Below are 16,358 nucleotides of genomic sequence, written 5' to 3'. Positions count from 1 at the left end.
AGCACAGTGGCGAGATCTTCAGTCACTGTAACCTCCCCGTCCCGGGTTTAAGTGATCCTCCTGCCTCAGCCTCCTGAGTAGCTGGGATTACAGGCGTCCACCACCACACCTGACTAATTTTTGTATTTTTAATAGAGATAGGGTTTTGCCATCTTGGCCAGGCTGATCTGGAACTCCTAACACCTCAGGTGATCCGCCCACCTCCACTTCCCAAAGTGCTGGTATTAGAGGTGTGAGCCACCGCGTCCAGCCCCAAACATACTTTTTAACTTTGACAATAAAATAAACTTAAGACAACATTATCCAAAGGCAGGCCAGCAAATGATACCAAGAGAGTAAGTCGTGTTGCTTTTTTCCTTCAAATGTCATCAATATGTTTTGCAAGAAAACTGAACAGAACAGCTTTAAAAATTCAACATATCTTACAAAGTATAGGTAAGAGGGAGGTGGGAAAATCTACATATGGTTCAAAAAGCCCCCCCCCACCAAAAAAAAAAAAAAAAACTCTTCAATTTCTACGGCATTCCAAACTTTTTCAATTACCAAAATCAAATGACTCAACTTTTTTTTTTAATTGACCATCATGGTTTTGTTATTGTAGAAAGTGTAAAGGCTTTATTTCCATAAGCAGTGGAAAAAGGAATTTTATGCTTGTTAAACCAAGTAATTAAGCTAAGAATTTCCACCAAAATAATTTTGATTGACCAATGAAGTTGATTTAAAAAATGTTTTTTTTCTGGTTATAAAAGTATTATGTGCTTATAGAAAATTTAGAAAATACAGGCAAGTGGCCAGCACAGTGGCTCACACCTGTAATCCCAGCACTTTGGGAGGCCAAGGCGGGTGGATCATGAGGTCAGGAGCTCGAGACCAGCCTGGCCAATATGGTTAAACCCCATCTCTACTAAAAATACAAAAATTAGCTGGGTGTAGGGTGGCGTGCGCCTGTAGTCCCAGCTACTTATGAAGCTGAGGAAGGAGAATCACTTGAACCCAGGAGGTGGAGGTTGCAGTGAGCTAAGATTGCGCCACTGCACTCCAGCTTGGGTGACAGAACAAGACTCTGTCAAAAAAAAAAGAAAATACAGGCAAGTATAAAGAAGAGGAGCTGGGCCCAGTGGTTCACGCCTATAATCCCAGCATTTCAGGAGGCAGAGACAGGAAAGTCACTGGAAGCCAGAAATTCCAGACCGGCCTAGGCAACATAGTGAGACCTGTCTCTAAATAAAGAAATAAGAAAACAAACTGAAATAACTTTTTTTTTTTTGAGACAGTCTCACTCTGCCACTCAGTGCAGTGGTGTGACCATGGCTCACTGTGGCCTTGACCTCCCAGGCTCAAGAGATCCTCCAGCCTTAGCCTTCTGAGCAGCTGAGACTACAGGTGTACCAGGCTAAATTTTGTATTTTTTGAAGACAGGGTTTTTCCATGATGCCCAGGCTGGTCTTGAAATCATAGGCTGAAGTGATCCTCCCACCTTGGTCTCCCAAAGTATTGGAATGATAGACATGAGCCACTGCACCTGGCCCAAAATTAATAGTTTTTGAGAACAACTCATTGCTATACTAAAAGCTCATCTGTCACCTAGCTGTAATGAGCTAGAAGGGCATTCAGAGAATGGCATTTACTTGGATTGCTTCACTGCTTCAACGTTGTCATTTAAGGGCATATTAGCTACTGTCCAGTGTACTGGGGTGTGTACAGTGGTAATTTGTGGCTTAAAAGAACTGATTTCTTTTTTTTTTTGAGACAGGGTCTCACTCTCACCCAGGCTAGAGTAAAGTGGCACAATCTTGGCTCACTGCAACCTCTGTCTCCCAGGTTCAGGGATGTTCGAATTTCAGCCACCCGAGGAGCTGGGACCACAGGTGGGCACCACCATATCCAGCTAATTTTTTTTGTATTTTTTGTAGAACGGGGTCTCGCCACATTGCCCAGGCTGGTCTCAAACTCCTGGACTCAAGCAATCCACCCACAACCTCAGCCTCCCAAAGTGTTGGGATGATAGACATGAGCCACCGCACTCGGCCAAAAGAACTGACTTCTGAGCACAGTCTGTGCCCCAAACAGTTTTTACATACTGACGGAATGTTATTTTTTGAGATAACCACCAAGTTCCACTCTAGCAGATTTTAGAGTAGATCTGTGGATGCACACACAGCATCCTTTTTCTAAAGGGTCTCACTATATTGCCCAGGCTGGTCTTGAACTCCTGGGCTCAAGAGATCCACCCACCTTGGCCCCCCAAAGTGCTGGCATTACAGGCATGAACCACCTTGCCTAGCCATGAGCATCCTTTCTAACTTACTTCTGGAAAACTAAAAGTTCATTTCCAAGACTCCTTTACAATTCAGTTTCCCCATGTGAAATGTGGCCCATCAATGAGATGTTCTGTGAGATCTGGAAGGCAGAAATGAGGTGAGAACCATCTTTCTTCTGTTTTGGCTGTTAATGCTGGCAAGCACATTTATGAAAACATTTTTTTTTTCACAGCAGAATTCCACTGTCAAAAGCTTCATAATTGTCAAGAGACAAACATGGTGAAGACACGAGTCACTATTTGGTAGGAGTTCAGGTAAGTTAAGGGGTAGCAGGCTTGTTTCCTTTTACTTATTTATATTCAGAGGCAGGGTCTCACTGTGTCACCAGGATGAAGTGCTGAAGCACAGTGGTGCAATCATAGCTCACTGTAAACTCAAACTCCTGGGCTCAAAGGGATCCTCCCACTTTGGTGTCTGAAAGTTCTGGATTACACTACGCACAGCTTGGAGAGGTTAGTCAACCCTTAAATTACGCTAGTGATGACACTGGAAGCCTCCCACTCCCTGGGGGGCCTGTTGGGCAGTTTTTTTTTTTTTTGAGACGGAGTTTTACTTTTGTTGCCCAGGCTGGAGTGCAATGGTGCAATCTCTGCTCAATGCAACCTCCACCTCCTGGGTTAAGTGATGCTCCCGCCTCAGCCTCCCGAGTAGCTGGGATTACAAGTGACCCCTACGATGCACGGCTATTTTTTTATTTTTAGTAGAGATGGGGTTTCACCATTTTGAGCAGGTTGGTCTTGAACTTGTTTGCCCCCCCATCCCCCACCCCCCCTCTTGAACTTCTGACCTCAGGTGATCCGCACACCTTGGCCTCCCAAAGTGCAGGGATTATAGGTGTGAGCCACCGTGCCCGGCCTGGACAGTCTTATTCTGAGAACAATGTCTGAAGGCCCAGCTTGGAGCCCACTCCTCTCAGACCTTCCAGTGATTTTCTAAACACCTAATTCTCTTCTGCTTAAGACATTAGAGTGGTTTCTCTTTCCTGCAACTAGATCCAGACAATATATCGGCAGCTAATTAGCCTCAATATTTGAGTAGAAGGGCGAGTAGTTTGTTTATAAATGGCAGCACCAGGCAGTGTGGTCCAGAGTATAAGCTCTGGCATGAGACTGCCTAGGTGAAAATTCTGGGTCTTCTGATAACTGGGTGACATGGGAAGTTGGCCTTCTGTGCCTTAATTTCTTCGTCTGTAAAATGGGCGTTGATAGGGTTTGGATCTGCGTCCCCACCAAATTTCATGTCAAGTTGTGATCCCCAGCGTCGGAGGTAGGCCTAGTGGGAGGTGACCGGATCACAGGGGCAGTTTCTCATGAATGATATTGCACCATCCCCTTGGTACTGTCCTCATGATAGTAAGTTCTTGTGAGATCTGGTTGTTTCAAGGTGTATAGCACCTCCTCCCACTCTCTTGCTCCTGCTCCTACATGTGAGATGTTTCACTCCCTCTATGTCTTCGGATTGGAAGCTTCTTGAGGCCTCAGAAGCCAAGCAGATGCCAGCATTATGTTTTTCCTGCACAGCCTGTGGAACCATGAGCCAGGTAAATTTCTTTTCTTTACAAAATACCCTGCCTCAGATATTTATTTTTTTTGTTTTTGAGATGGAGTCTTGCTCTGTCGCCCAGACTGGAATGCAGTGGTGCAATCCCAGCTCAAACTCCTGACCTCAGATGATCCGCCTGCATTAGCCTCCCAAAGTGCTGGGATTACAGGTGTGAGCCACTGTGCCTGGCCAGGTTTTTCGTTTTTTTTTTTTTGAGACGGAGTCTCCCTCCGTCACCCAGTCTGTGTAATGGTGTGATGGTGCAGTGGTGTGATCTTGGCTCACTGCAACCTCTGCCTCCCAAGTTCAAGCACTTCTCCTGTCTCTGCCTCCGGAGTAGCTGGGACTACAGGTGCATGCCACCACACTCGGCTAATTTTTGTATTTTTAGTAGACACGAGGTTTCACCATATTGGCCAGGCTGGTCTTGAACTCCTGACCTCATGATCTACCTGCCTTGGTCTCCCAAAGTGCTAAGATTACAGGCGTCTGAGCCACAGCACCTGGCCCCTGCCAGGTATTTCTTTTTTATCAATGTGAACATGGACTAATACAGGAATAATAATAATACCTATAGCTTACAGAGCTGTGAGATGGAGTAAATGAGAAGATAATCCAAGCAAATGCTTATAACAGTGCCTGGCTTATAACAAGCCCTTGATAAATGTCAGCTATTATTATTATTAATTATCTAAACATTTTAAAATACTGCTTTCACTGAGTAGAAAATGTAAACATTTTAGAGTTTTATTACCAGACATTTTCTTCTTTTATACAAACGTGGATATAGAAAAAAAATTTTTTGACTGGTTTCATCATATTTGTGTAACTACACAGTGAGAGTGATCATTTCAAAACTATATGTGTACCTGAGAATAGCAACCCTCTGCTCCAACTAGTCAATTATAGACCTCACCTTAAGGAAGAATTATTCTTTCTTTTTTTTTTTAGACAGGGTTTTACTCTGTTGCTCAAGCTGGAGTGCAGTGGTGAGATTACAGCACACGGTAGCCTTTCCTTCCCGGGCTCAAGGGATCCTCCCACCTCAGCCTCCCGAGTACAGGTGTGTGCCAAATTATTCTTCAGAAACGATTTTTACCTTTTTTTTTTTTTTTTTTTTTTTTGAGACAGAGACTTACTCTGTTGCCCAGGCTGGAGTGCAGTGGTGCGATGTCAGCTCACTGCAACCACTGCTTCCTGGCTCAAGCGATTCTCCTGCCTCAGACTCCCAAGTAGCTAGGTTTATAGGCACGTGCCACCATACCCAGCTAATTTTTGTATTTTTAGTAAAGATGGGGTTTCACTATGTTGGTCAGGCTAGACTCGACCTCCTGACCTCAAGTGATCTGCCTGCCTTAACCTCCCAAAGTGCTGGGATTACAGGTGTGAGCTACTGCACCTGGCCAATTTTTGCCATTTTTCCATTTAATTGTTACCTCATTAATTATGCTCTATCAACCAGGGTGTTTATTATTCAAACTAAGAAAATGTTACCACAGAAGCATTTGCATGAGAATGAGATCTACAATCTAAAATAAGATTTGCAACCTAAAAGTTTACATTTTAAACCTGCTGAGTACAGTGGCTTGAACCTATAGTCCCAGCTACTCAGGACGCTGAGGCAGAGGGGAGGATCTCTTGAGCCCAGGAGTTCAAGGCTGCAGTGAGCAATGATCATGCCACTGCACTCTAGCCTGAGCAACAGAGGAAGACTCCATTTCTGTTAAAAAAAAAAAAGTAAAAATCAACTGTTTATACTTAGAATGATATTCTAATGTATATATGAAAAAGGTCATGGATAAAATTATGGCTTGGTTTGGTTTGCTGAAGTATCTTCCAGTGATTAAAAATACATTGTAGAGCCGGGTGCGGTGGCTCACGCCTGTAATCCCAGCACTGTGGGAGGCTGAGGCGGGTGGATCACGAGGTCAAGAGATCGAGACCATCCTGGCCAACATGGTGAAATCCCGTCTCTACTAAAAAGTACAAAAACTTAGCCGGGCGTGGTGGTGCATGTCTGTAGTCCCAGCTACTCGGGAGGCTGGGGCAGGAGAATTGCTTGGAACCAGAAAACGGAAGTTGCAGTGAGCCGGGATTGCGCCACTGCACTCCAGCCTGGTGATAGAGTGAGACTCCGACTCAAAAAAAAAAAAAAATACATTGTAGATTTTGGAATAAAACTTCCCCCAGCCGGGCGTCGTAGCTCATATTTATAATCCTAGCACTTTGGAAGGCACTGGCAGGAGGATTACTTGAGCCCAGGAGTTTGAGACTAGCCTGGGCAACATGGTGAGACCTCGTCTCTACAAATAATTTAAAAATTAGCTGAGTGTGTAGTAGTACATGCCTGTGGTCGCAGCTACTCAGTAGGCTAAGGTGGGAGGATCACTTGAGCCTGAGAGGCTGAGGCTGCAGTGAGCTCTGTGATTGTGCCACCGCATGCCAGCCTGGGCAACAGGGGGAGACCGTCTCAAAAACAAAAACAAAAAAGTCTCCCAGATATTCTGGGACTGTAAGAATTTTATGTTGGACCTAGTCCAACAGTGCCAGGGAGACGGAGGGAACTGAAGGTGATATAAGGCATCCGTCATGCCCTCCGTGTTTCACAGGCTGCTGAGAGCCACTCAAAGCAGTGGAAGTTTTCTGAAGGGTCAGAAAAACAGGTGAAAGAAAGCAACTTCATCTTTTGATACAGTAATTAATTTTACATTGTTCAAAACTCCACAGAGGTATATTTTCCTTTTTTAAACTCTTGAGACAAGGCCCCACCAGCCTGGAGTAAAGTGGTACCACCTTGGCTCACTGCAGCCTTGGCCTCTGGGGCTCAAGTGATCCTGCTTCAGTCTCCCACATAGCTAGGACTACAGCAGTGCACCATCATGTCTGGCTCTTTCTATATTTTAACAGAAAAATCTTTTATTCTTTTCTTTTTTTTTTGAGACAGAGTCACACTCTGCCACCCAGGCTGGAGTGCAGTGACACCATCTCGGCTCACTGCAATCACCCCTTGCTGGGTTCAAGCGTTTCTCGTGCCTCAGCCTCCTGAGTAGCTGGGATTATAGGCAGGTACCACAATGCCCAGCTAATTATCGTATTTTTAGTAGAAACAGGGTTTCACCATCTTGGCCAGGCTGGTCTCAAACTCCTAACCTCAAGTGATTCGCCCGCCTTGGCCTCCCAAAGTGCTGGGATTACGTATGTGAGCCACTGTATTTGGCCCTTTTATTCTATTTTTTTCCCCCTCATAAAGAATGCTTTCTATATTATATTTTTATGTAAAGGACAAATATTCAAATTGAAAGGTGAAACACATTAATTCAAGACATATTTATTGAGCAACTACTCTACACCAGACTATACCTGGTTCTAAGAATACAGAGGTGATGACATGTCAAAGATCAGTGCTCACACTCAAGCAGCTCACTGTCTACTAGGAGAGGGTCAGACAGAGAAGAGACAGAGAGACATTTTGACAAAGTGACAATACAATGAAGCAAATACTCATAGTAGAAGGGAACTGTAAAACCAAGAAAGCAAATGATTGTAACTGGGAGTGTTGAGAAATGTTTCCAAAAGCGTTAGGTCTTGAAGCATGAAAAGAAGTTTATACTGAGAAAGAGGGCAAAAGGCATTCTAGCCAGAGGGAGCACCAAACATGCAGGCAAAAACAGATATTAAACAGCATGGCCTCCTTGGGGATAAGCAGCTTGCAATATGCCGGGCATGGTGGCTCACGCCTATAATCCCAGCACTTTGGGAAGCTGAGGCGGGCGGATCACCTGAGGTCAGGAGTTTGAGACCAGCCTGGCCAACATGGAGAAACTCCCAACTCTACTAAAAATACCAAAAAAATAGCCAGGCGTTGTGGCGGTCACCTGTAATCCCAGCTATTAGGGAGGCTGAGGCAAGAGAATTGCTTAAACCCAGGAGTTGGAGGTTGCTGTTAGCCAAGATTGTGCCATTGCACTCCAGCCCGGGTGACAGAGTGGGACTCTGTCTCAAAAAAAAGAAGCAAAGAATCTTGCCATAGCGGATAGGGGAAGAGGTAGCATTAGGAGAAATCCCTAATGTAGATGATGGGGTGATGGATGCAGCAAACCACCATGGCATATGTATACCTATGTAACAAACCTGCACATTCTGCACATGTACCCCAGAAGTTAAAGTATAATAAAAAAAAATTAAAAAAAAACAAACAGAAGCTTGCTATAGCTAGAGACTTCAAGCCTATGGAAGGGTGACAGAAGAGGAAACTAGAAAAGCATGTAAGAGCTAGATCTTAGAAGCCCCTCCACTTTTGTGGGTTCTGGACACTTTTGAGTGATTTTAAAAAGAAAAAAAAAACAGGATTATAGGTCTACCAATCATTAGCTGTGTGACTCTGTCAAGTTACTTAACTCTTAGCATTGGTTTCCTTTTTGTAAAATGAGGTTACTGACTGTTAAGAGGCTCTAAGGAAGTCTGTTAAGAGGATTAAATGAGATAATAGCTAAAATAAATAAGATTATATAAGACAAATAGAAATAAGTATATGAAGAGATGTTTAGCATCATTAATCATTGGAGAAATGCAAATCAAAATCACAATGAGATACTGCTTCACACTCACTAGGATGGCTTGCTACAATAATTTTTTTTTAATTCTTTTCTTCTTTTTATTTTCCTTGTTTTTCCAGAGATACAATAATTTTTTTAAAAACATGAAAATAACAAGTGTTGCCCAGAGTACAGATAAATGAGAACCTTCATACACTGCTGGTTGAAATGTAAAATGGTACAGCAACTTTGGAAAACAGTCTGGCAGTTCCTCAAATGATTAAACATGGAGTTACCATATGACCCAGCAATTTCACTCCTAGGTATATATCCAAGAGTAATGAACACATACGTCTACATAGAAATTGTATACGAATTCAATTGTATTCGTATTGATACGAATTGTATCAAAGAATTGATATACGAATATTTATAGTAGCATTGTTTATAACAGCTAAGACGTGGAAAAAAGCCAAACGTCCATCAATGGACAGATGGGTAAACAATATCTGTATACCCATACAATGGAATGTAGCTCAGCCATAAAAGAATGAAGTACTGATATGGTCATGTGCCATACAACATTTTTGTCAACAACTGATCACATATACGACAGTGGTCCCATAAGATTATAATACCATATTTTTATTGTACCTTTCCTGTGTTTTTATTTTTGGAGACAGAGACTTGCTCTATGGCCTACACTGGAGTGCAGTAGCACAATCTCAGCTCACTGCAATCTCCACCTCCCAGGTTCAAGCAATTCTCCTGCCTCAGCCTCCCGGATAGCCGGGACTACAAGTGCACACCACCATGCCCAGCTAATTTTTGTATTTTTAGTGGAGACGGGGTTTCACCATGTTGGCCAGGATGGTCACTATCTCTTGACCTCATGATCTGCCCACCTTGGCTTCCAAAGTGCTGGGATTACAGGTGTGAGCCACTGCGCCCAGCCTGGGTGTGAATGCCTACAGTATTATGCTATACAGCATTTTGGCCTAGAAGCTACAGGCTATACCATACAGCCTAGTTGTGTAGTAGGCTATACCATCTAGGTTTGTAAAAGTACATTCTATGATGTTTACACAATGACAAAAATCATCTAACAATGCATTTCTCAGAACGTATCTCCATCATTAAGTGACATATGATTATACATACTACAACATGGGTAAACCTTAAAAGCCTCAAGCTGGCCAGGCACAGTGGCTCATGCCTGTAATCCCAGCACTCTGGGAAGCCGAGGTGGGCGGATCATGAGTTCAAGAGATTGAGGCCATCCTGGCCAACGTGGTGAAACCACGACTCTACTAAAAATACAAAAATTAGCTGGGCGTGGTGGTGGACACCTGTAATCCCAGCTACTTGGGAGGCTGAGGCAGGAGAATCATTTGATCCCAAGAGGTGGAGGTTGCAGTGCGCCCAGATCACACCATTGCACTCCAGCCTGGGCAACAAGAATGAAACTCCATCCCCCTCCCCTAAAAAAAAAAAAAAAAAGAATTGTCCTATACATTGGAGTCAGTTATCACTTGATATTTACATTAATAGGATTTTAATATAACTTATATTCATAGTATTCTTGAGTCATCAAAAAAGGTTTAAGTTATTTCCAGAATTATGTGATTAGGTCCTAACAATGGGTAATACATTTCAGATTTTCTTCTTTCAGTACAGTGACTTTATATGTTGAAACAGCAAGTTAGACCAATTTATGTGGGGCATCCAAAATCCAAATGGAACCATTTTAATATCCGTAAGAGTTAAATATTATAATAGTCCCAAGAATATAACAGAATTCAAGATTTCTATCAAGTTCAATGATCTTTAAAAAGGTGGTTAGGAAAGAAAATTACACATTTTAGGAACCATTAAGTTCGAAGGTCTTTGGAATAGAAGCAAAAGACATGTATTTCTTATGACTGAAGATTTAGGTAGCGAGTGTAACTTGAATTAAGGTTGTGGTTGAGTAGATCAACTTTTTTTTTTTTTTTGAGACAGAGTCTCGCTGTCACTGAGGCTGGAATGCAATGGCGTGATCTTGGCTTACTGCAACCTCTGCCTCCAGAGTTCAAGCCATTCTCCTGCCTCAGCCTCCCGAGTAGCTGGGATTACAGGTGCCCGCCATGGCGCTGGGCTAATTTTTGTATTTGTACTAGAGACTGGGTTTCACCATCTTGTCTAGGCTGGTCTGGAACTTCTGACCTCATGATCTACCTGCCTTGGCCTCCCAAAGTGCTGGGATTACAGGGGTGAGCCACTGTGCCCAGCCGAGAAAATCAACTTTTTAAAGATATATAGTCATTAATCTAAAATTTAATGTGTCCCATCAGGGTCAGCAAAACGAATCTTGTTAGCCTGCTTAGCAAACATTCCTGAGTCATAAAGAACTTCTGCTAACTAGAGTGGTAATTGTATTCTTTAACAGATAAATGATCCTTTAGCATTGGGAAGATTTAGAATTAAGTACAAATGCTCCTCAACTTATGATGGGGTTATATCCCAAAAAACCTATTGTAAGTTGAAAACATTATAAGTTTAAAATCCATTTAATACCCCATTAAACCCACTGTAAAGTCAAAAAATCATAAGTCAAGATTTAAGAGCAGTGGTTTGAACATTTGTGTCCCCTCCAAAATTCATGTTAAAACTTCATCCCCATTGCAACAGTAACACCTTTAGGAGGTGCTTTGGCCAGGAAGCCTCTGCCCTCATGGATGGAATTAGCGCCCTTATAAAATGACCTAAGGGAGTAAGTCTGGCCTCTTTTGCCATTCCATCCCTTCTGCCACATGAGGACACAGCAGTCCTCCAATCCAGAGGATGCAGCAACATTGTGCCATCTTGGAAGCCAAGAGCAGCTCTCACTAGACACCAAACTGCCGGGACTTCCCAGCTTCCAGAAGTGTAAGAAATCAATTTCTGTTCTTTATAATTACCCAGTCCCAAAGTATTTTTACAGCTGCACAAATGGCCTGAGACAGAAAAGATTTATAATTATTAAAAACACTTAAGAGAATCAGAACCATAGTTGGGAAAGCCTCATTGAGAAGATGGCATTTGAATAAAGTCCAAAGGAAGTAAGAGAGTGATGTGGGTGTCTTGGGGAAGAGTATTTCAGGCAAAGGGAACAGCAAGTGCAAAGGCCCTGAGGTGAGCAGGCAAGGAGGCATTGGGAGAACATCAAGGAGGCATGGGGGGAAGCAATGGGATATGGAGTCAGAAGGGTAAGGCAGATCATGAGAGGAGCAGGATATGGTGAGACCAGGTGCTGTAAGGCTGAGTAGACTATTATGCAGCTTTTGGCTTTTAAACTGCATAAGAACGGGTGCCACTGACCAATTTTGAGCAGAAAAGTGACAAAAGCTTCATTCAAGGCAATCAAACACATCAAATCCTTTAAATATGATTAACATATCATTGTGTCACTGAGTTAACTAAGCCTATTAGAAATTATTTTATCTAAAAATCAGATTTAAATGACATAGGATGAATCAATATTACTATATCTTACAAAGTTTTTGCTGGCCCCAAATCATTATCAACAGCAAAAGCTGGTGATTTCAGGGCTATGAGATAAGGTCTAGGGGCTTGGCCTCCTTCCTGGAGTCTCCTGCTGACATCTTAGAGGACAATCCACCCAGACACCCATTTGGCCAAGGGGCCCAAGCCAGATTCTCACTTCCCAGTTGCCACTTGTGTGGCCAGAGAGGTTCCCAGGAATAAAGATGTCTGATCCCTGCTTATCAGTGAGGGGCTCTTGCTCCAGTCCACAAACGCATCCATACCTGAGGCATGGAGGAGATAAGACTGGAGCAGAAGCTTGCTGAGGATTTTGGAGGCTTTTCTGAAAAATATCAGTTAAGTTTTTAGAGCAGGGTAGCGCTGTGGTGCAACTGGCCCTTCTGAAGACTCCTCTGGAGGCGCCTTAGGAGGGAAGGCAGGGCGGGAACAGGAGGCCCTGGGCGGCTATGGTCACCCCTGGCCTAGAGGTGAAACCCCACACTTCACACGTGTTCCTTCATCTGCAAAGTGGAATTACTGTCAGCCTGACTAGATGGTTGTTTTAGGTGAAATTAAGTGAAATAATTCATATAGGTGAAAGCACTCCATTTAAATTTCTGCAAATATAAAGGTTCATCAAGCACAGAGGTGATACTGACATGTGTGGTCAGAAGCCCGCCAGGTGTGAATCTACCGCTTCCTAACGCGTCTTGGAATGACGTGGAGTAGGGCCACTGAACAATCAGCGGTAAATAAGCGCATCTGAAGGGGAAGGGAACAAGCCGCTGACTAACTCACAAAAGAGGCGGTCCGCATGGGTAAAGATGAGCATGTACGGTTCCGTCCAGAAGCAAATAGTTGGAGCTGAACATTCGTTAGGCGCGGTGAGTCCGCCCTCGGTTCTAAGCCCAGATGTCGCATCTTGACATAAAACCAAGGATGGAGGCTGCACCGAGAAACTCGGGCTACTGCCCTGGGAGCCAGGCTCCCCGGCAGCGGCCCCGGCCGCGCCTGCAGAAGCTCCGGCCCCGGCCCTGCCCTCCCCGCGCGCCCCCCCCCGGCGGCCGCCCGTCTTCGCGCCGCACAGCCCGAGCCCCTCCAGAGTCCCCGGCGCCCGACGGCTCCAGACACGCCCGGCGCCATCCCTGTCGCCTTCCCGCCGCAGCCACAAGGAGGCTCCGCGCGCCTTCCCGCCTTTCCCCGGGCCGGGCCGGGCCGGGCCGGGCCGGGCGGCGAGGCGGACGCGGGCGGCGACGGCGCGGCCATTGTCCCGCAGCCCCTCCCGGGCGCGCAGGAGGGGCCGGCCCGGCAGGCGGGGAGGGGCAGCCGGGAGCCGGTGCCCGCCAACGCCCGCCGTCGCCCCGGGCCGGGCCAGCCGCCGCCCGCGCCTCCTCCGTGGCCGCCCCCAGCCCCTCGGAGCCGGCGCCGCCGCCGCCGCTGCGCCCCGGGCTGCAAATGGCGCCCGCTCGCCTCGGCGCCTCCCGCCGCGCTCCCGGCCCGGGGACGTCTGGGGGCGGCGCGCCCGGGGCCCGCATCCCAGCACCGCCGCTGCCCGGGCCGTCAGAGCCCGCGGCGCCTCCGCCCGCAGCCAGGCTCGTGGCGGGTCCCGGGCAGCCCCGACGCCCGCCCGCCCTCCGCCCGCGTCGCGCGCTGCCACTTACCGCGGGCCGCGGCGCACCGGCCGGTCGCGCGCGCGGGCCGGGGGAAGATTCCTGGTTCTCGGCCGGGGAAGGACCCCCTTTCGAGGCCGTTCCTTTGCGCCCTAAAACAAGTAGCCCCAACGTGAGAGAAACAAAAGGTATTTGCTGACGTGGGCGTTGGACAGAAACGCCCGAGGGCTGGGGACACAATTAAAGGGGCAACGCACAGATTTCAGGCACCAACCAGCAGCTTCGCCCACTCCCCCTGCCCTTGCCCACACCCGCTGCACGCTCCAGAGGCACCGAGGTGCCCAGATTCTCTAGCAGTTGACTGCGGATCATGATTTTAGTCAGGAGCTGAAATTTAAAATTGTACTTTACGTTGGGAAAGGCGCCTCCGGAGGGCAGAAGGGCTGGATTTCTAGGATCTGGGGAATTTAGGAAAGAGGGAGGGACTTAGGCGTGCCCACAATTACTGTATAAGTACATGTGACATTATTGTACTTAAGTTTAGCAACGTCAAATGCAAGAGAGTTCCACAAAATTTTCCCTTGTATTGAAGCAGTTATTTTAGTTGAGGATAACCTTTTCTAAACCTCTACAGGTCAGAAGCATTTCATTTGAAGAGGAAAACCCAGAGAGGCTAAGAGAACATAATTCTTAGTTAAGTCCAGAGAAAATATAAAATTAGTAGGAACAGCAAGTTTTGTCTTTTCCAATACAAGCATTCATTGTACACCAAGCCTCCCTCTGACAAATATACGTCTCTAATATTTAGCGTACAGATATCAGGTTATACATTTGCTAAAATAGTAAATTAATGGATTTTCATTGTTACAATAGAAGCATTACCTCTATAAACTAGTTTTCTTGTTTCTTATGCTGGCGTCAGGTACTGAAAAGTATTGTGTTTTAGTAAAACTGGAGGAAAAAGGTTCAAATTATCAAAACCTGTGTTTAACTTTTAATGGATTCCTCTCCTGTTCATAGTCAGTCATATTAGACAGTTTGTAACTTTGATTTCAGGAATAATTAGCTATGCATTTTGAGGATACAAGATAGTCACAATTGTTTCTTAATGTCACTTCTGTTTCACTGCAGAGGTGCTTTGCTATTTAGTTCAGCAATTCCTGAAATTCTGAACAGGTAAGTAGAAACATATTTGAAAACCATTAGGTGTCAGGTGTGTTGGATGTGCTCAGATTACTCTGTTAGTTCCCCATTGAAAATTCCCCCAGAAAGACCTGGACATGGTTATAGTCAAAGGTTTTTCGCCTTAGTTAATTAAAACATACAAAGAGTTCCACAAACCTGATCCTCAAGAGAGCACATCAGGTTGGTGATAAACTCTTTGTTGCAAAGAAGAGCTAAGGAGAGTTTTGTCCCTCACCTTCATTCCCCTAGCTTTGGGAGCTCATGTTTCTCTATGCTGGGGCTCCACCATTAACCAGTGCTACTCTGTTAAATTCTGTCTCCCACCCCACCCTACCCTCATCCCTGTTTCCACCTCTTCAGCTCAAATCTTGAGGGAGATAATCCATTCCAATTTTAACAGTGCCTGCTAAGGGGAAAGTTTTTGCTCTAGGCTCTTGGAATATAGTGGTGAGCAAAAAATTCACCAAGTCCCTGCTTTTATGGGATTTGCAGTCTAGTGGGGGAGACAGATGGTAATCAAATAAATGTATACTTTGAAAATTGGACAAGTCTGAAGGAAAGGTATGCCATGCTATGAGAATATTGATGAAGTGGGGACCTGTCTTATAAGGGAGGGGGTTTGTGTAGGGAGGGCTTCCTTGAGGAAGTTATCTTGACTGGAAATCTGGAGTAGGAATTAATAGGCAAGGGTATGAGCAGTCAGGAGCATTTCATATAGACGGAGCAAAATGTGTAACGGTGCTTGGTAGGCTGGAACATAGCGCAAAAGGCTGATGAGGCTGGAGTGCAGCCTAAGGGAGAGAGACAAGAGATACGGTGGGAGAGGGAGGCAGGGGTCAGACCATCAGGGCCTTACGGGGCCAGGTTGCAAATTTTGGGAGCCATTAATGTGTTTTAAGCTGCATGGAGTGTGTGTGCTATGATGAACTAAGCATTTTGAAAAGATGACTGTGGAGGACAAATGAGAGGGAAGGAAGAATGGATCACAGTGGCCCAGCTAAGAGATGGTGGAATCTTGAGCTAGAGTGGAGGCAGAGGAGGTAGGTGGAAGTGGGGAGATCAAGTGAGGTAGAGAGATAAATATTAGAGGTGATAGGTTGATTCTGGGGAATGAGGGAGAAGGAAGAGTCAAAGACAACTCCCAGCATTTTGGAACTGGACAGATGGTGGTTCTGTTCACTGAGAGAGAAAAGACTAGAAGGCGGCCAGAATTTTTTAAAATTTTGAATTAAAAAAAAAATTCTCCTACTTGAACCCAGGAGGTGGAGGTTGTAGAAAGCTGAGATTATGCCAGTGCACTCCAGCCTGGGCAGCAGAGTGACACTTTGTCTCAAAAAAAAAAAAGAAATTTTGTCATCAAAGTCACATAGGAGGGATGGGAATTAAAAACATGGATATGGATAGAGAATATAACATGAGAAGAATAAATGGCTTAGGACCAAACATTGAGCTACTTCCTCATCTAGTGGGAGGTTAGAGGAAGGTGAAATTTGAAAAGAGTGTGAGAAGACTGGAGAGGAAGGAAGAAACCTGGGATAATGTGGTAACATAAAAACTAAGAGAAAAGGCTGGACACAGTGGCTCATTCCTGTAATCCCAGCACTTTGGGAGGCTGAGGCGGGTGGATCACGAGGTCAAGAGATCGAGACCATCCTGGTCAA

At 45.2% G+C, this 16,358-nt stretch overlaps 1 protein-coding gene across 4 annotated transcripts in view; it reads right to left on the bottom strand.

Annotated features, from left to right (window-relative positions):
- Positions 1–13,993, bottom strand: part of ZBTB8A (zinc finger and BTB domain containing 8A) — a 51,893-nt gene extending 37,900 nt beyond the window's left edge. For 2 of the 4 annotated variants that reach the window (XM_017527954.2, XM_017527950.2), the window contains exon 1: positions 13,564–13,987. The gene's annotated coding sequence lies outside the window, so the exon portion shown is untranslated. Of the gene's footprint in view, positions 1–13,563 lie in introns of all 4 variants that reach the window. The other 2 variants (XM_017527951.2, XM_037738264.1) reach the window with 2 other exon arrangements.
- Positions 13,994–16,358: the final 2,365 nt, after the last annotated feature.

The sequence above is a fragment of the Cebus imitator genome, unplaced genomic scaffold (assembly GCF_001604975.1).
Source record: "Cebus imitator isolate Cc_AM_T3 unplaced genomic scaffold, Cebus_imitator-1.0 Scaffold51, whole genome shotgun sequence".
NCBI lineage: Eukaryota > Metazoa > Chordata > Mammalia > Primates > Cebidae > Cebus > Cebus imitator.
Note: the sequence above shows the minus strand (reverse complement) of the source record. Positions and strands in the feature narration are given on the sequence as shown.